The sequence below is a fragment of the Octopus bimaculoides genome, chromosome 23, assembly GCF_001194135.2.
Source record: "Octopus bimaculoides isolate UCB-OBI-ISO-001 chromosome 23, ASM119413v2, whole genome shotgun sequence".
Taxonomy (NCBI): domain Eukaryota; kingdom Metazoa; phylum Mollusca; class Cephalopoda; order Octopoda; family Octopodidae; genus Octopus; species Octopus bimaculoides.
In genome coordinates, this window is record NC_069003.1 from 11596281 (window position 1) to 11599650 (window position 3370).

Below are 3370 nucleotides of genomic sequence, written 5' to 3' on the forward strand. Positions count from 1 at the left end.
ATTTGTGTGTGTGTGTGTGTGTGTGTGTGTGTGTGTGTGTGTATAACTCTTCGAAACGCCTAGTTTAATATGGTGGCAGCTGATGAAGGAAATGTTCTCTATGTGGCCTGTGTGTTTTCTGTGCTCTGTTTCTCATTTTGTCCACGTTTTTTTTTTTGTGACGTCCTGTACCCAGATATGCATCTATATATACATGTGGATGTAGGTATGTACATACATGAACGTATATATGCATATACTCACATATTAATTATTGTATTATATATCTCTAACACATACGTCCACCCTCGTCTATAACGCGTGTAGAGGTGGTGATCTCTGCTTAATTCTGTCCACGAGATAAACTTCAGATGTCGACAACCGTTAATTACACCCACCTCCTACCCCATGTGATTAAGCTAGCACTCTCACTATCTCTTTTTTCCTCTCTCTATGTCTGTCACTTTTCGCCCCCCTCTCTCTCTCTATCCCTTCTTATCTCTTTTTCTTAATCTTTCTCTTGCCACCTTTGTCCCCCTGTGTATTCTTTCCTTTCTCTCTTTAATTCTCTCTCTCTACATTCCTCCCCCTCTCTATGTCCTTATCTTTCTCTCTTTTTAACTTCCTCTCTCTCTCTCTTTCTCTCTCTCTAACATTAGCTTTATTGACCACCTCACCACTGTTTCTTTCCTCTCTTTCACTGTATTTTCCTTCTCTAATTTGCTTTCATTGCCTTTTTCTCTCCTTTATATATATATTCTTTTTCTATCTCTCATCACTCCCATACAAAGTGTGCTTCTCTCTATTTTCCCTTCTTTTCTATGTCCAGTCTTCTCTCTTATTAATTTCTTTTCTATTTCTTTGTCTGCTTCGTGTTTTTAACCATCCCCTCCCTATCAATTCCTGTTTACCTTCCTCATTCTATGTTTATATTTCTCTCTCTTTTACTCCTGCACTTGTAAAACTTTGCTTCTTCGACATTCAACTTCCTTTACCCCTTAATATCTTCCCAAACCAGAGCCTCCTATTTCACATCTCTTTCTCTTCCTTGGTTACCATTAACCAACACCTACCCCGACTTTCAACCAAAGAAATGACACACAACCACATGTAGACGAAGAGAGCAGAGGTGAACTTAGTGATAGCAGCAGCAGCAGCGGGGCGAATACAGAGCCAACGAGAGAGTGAAAGAGAGGAAAGTACCCTCAATGTACATGTTGGTCTCATTCATAGCTTATACTGCTGTCAGCTTTTAACTCTGCCTAATGTCTTTATACTATTTAACCGACCCAGACTTTCACCCAACTTGCTCCTGGATATACTTTATTATTATATTTAATTCGATTTTATTGAGCTGCTGTGTTTATTTGACGTTGTGTTCTTCTGCGAGTATTCGGAATGGTTATCCACTTCGATTGCACGGTAAGAAGTTTCAATGTACCATTGTTGTTCTTTTACATATGCATGTGTGTGTGTGTGTATTGCCGATGGTTGACGGACGTGTTTTTCATCTTTGCAGTCAATAGAAATAAACATTAGATAACTTGTACGTACAAATCTCTGTATGGCCATTTTTGTTATCAATGTAAGGAAGAGATCTGCTTTACATTGTATAATATAAACAATATATACACTTTCTATTGTATAGCGGCACCCCTGTAGTTTAGCTCAACTACAGAGTTGGGTGTGTATATATATTGTATATATATATACATACACTCTTGAAGCCAGCATACACTGCAGTTAGTTTAGACTTTCAGAATAATTGTTCCACATAAGTTGGAATTTCTCCGTTATTCAGTTTTTTTTTTGTTTTCGGGACCAAAACTAAGAAATTCCAGTTGTGATACAGAAAGCAACCAAGGTTATTGCCAGAAATGTGACAAAACTTCGGTAGTGATTGTTGTTTGGAAGGCACGATGTTGTGATTGGGGTGGTGGAGACGAGACGTTTGAAAAATAAGGATTAATTAATTTTTTTTAAACGCTTTCCTCCATCGTTTTGTATGTGGGATGCTAAAAAATGTGGGCAAATCCCGGCACTATCATGCTGTCAGAAGTGAAAGTGCTCACTGCTAGTGAAGTAAAAGATAAATGACAATTTACGAATCTATGTATTTCAAAAACTAAAAGCAATTTAGTTGCGACTCTGTTACACCCCGGATGCTTCTGGTTTCGTTTTCCCGTTGATATAAAACGTTACAAATGAACCGTCTCCTCTGGCCTTTGTACTTTGTATCGGAAACCACTGAAAGAGACTATCTGCAAGTCTGTGAGTAAAACTCACCGATCTGGTTTCGAATCACGTAAGGGAACCATCCTTTACGTGGCCGCTGCTCAACTTAGTAGAAAAAGCAGCCATTACATTTCCCTCGAATCGCATTCTGTTGTCGTAAAACGGGAAATACATATCGGATACGATGGCCTTATTATCAAAAGGTATTCTCCAAAACAGTCCTATTCACACTCCACAACACACTGCAATGTATGTGTGGTTTATGACCTCTTTAAAATATGAACGGGAAACCCAGGGTCACCCCATAAACTATCCTTCACCAGGAAAAAAATATAGACTGCGCTACTTCTTTGAGTATGTCCCTTCTCTGAATTTATGTTTTTCTAAAATCGATATATATATGGTAGAGATGGACTATATGTAAAACAAAATTTAAAAGGGGGGGGTATACCCAGATTACATATACTCCATCTCCAACATATATATATATAGTTTGTTTCAGTCATTCGACTGCGGTCATGCCGGGTTAGCTCTTGAAGTGTTTCGTCGAACAAATCAACCCCTACAAGGGCCGGCTGAAGGTACCAGCAACTCTGGCAGTTGCCCGGGGCGCCATGTGATTGTGAAACAAACTTCTTACCGCACAGGCATCTGTTGATAAGGTATAATGAAAGGTATTCCAGCTGTGGCTATTTACATTTATTTCCTACGTGCAAGAAAACCAGTCGTATATCTTTTTATTTTTGTTTCGAAGAAGGTTTTGTAAAATGAGGGGGATTAGGTTGCTTTTTCTAGCATCTTGAAAGGAACGACCATATAAAGTCTCCCACGTTGGCTCATCTTCGTATTTTCAGTGCTGTGTACGCCTGTGTTGGCTGGGTTGTTTGTTCAATTAGCGTGTCAAATTTTGACAAGTAAAACCAAGCTGCTATCAGTATTCTCTTAATGAATTGCTTCTTAGACTCGACTTAATTATGATAGTGATTTTAAATTTTGGCACAAGGCCAGCAATTTCGAGGGAAATTTAAACCTCGGCATAAGACAGGCGAGATGCCGCTAAGCCATTTTGCTGGGCATGCTTTGCGGCATTTTGTCCTTCGAATAATAATAATAATAATAATAATAATAATAATAATAATAATAATAATAATAATAA

The 3370-nt window shown here is 38.4% G+C and overlaps 1 protein-coding gene across 1 annotated transcript in view; it reads left to right on the forward strand.

Annotated features, from left to right (window-relative positions):
• The first annotated feature begins 792 nt into the window (after window positions 1-792).
• Window positions 793-3370, forward strand: part of LOC106878417 (leucine-rich repeat-containing protein 24) — a 46575-nt gene continuing 43997 nt past the window's right edge. The window contains exon 1 of the mRNA XM_014927624.2: window positions 793-1401. The gene's annotated coding sequence lies outside the window, so the exon portion shown is untranslated. The remainder of the gene's footprint in view (window positions 1402-3370) is intronic.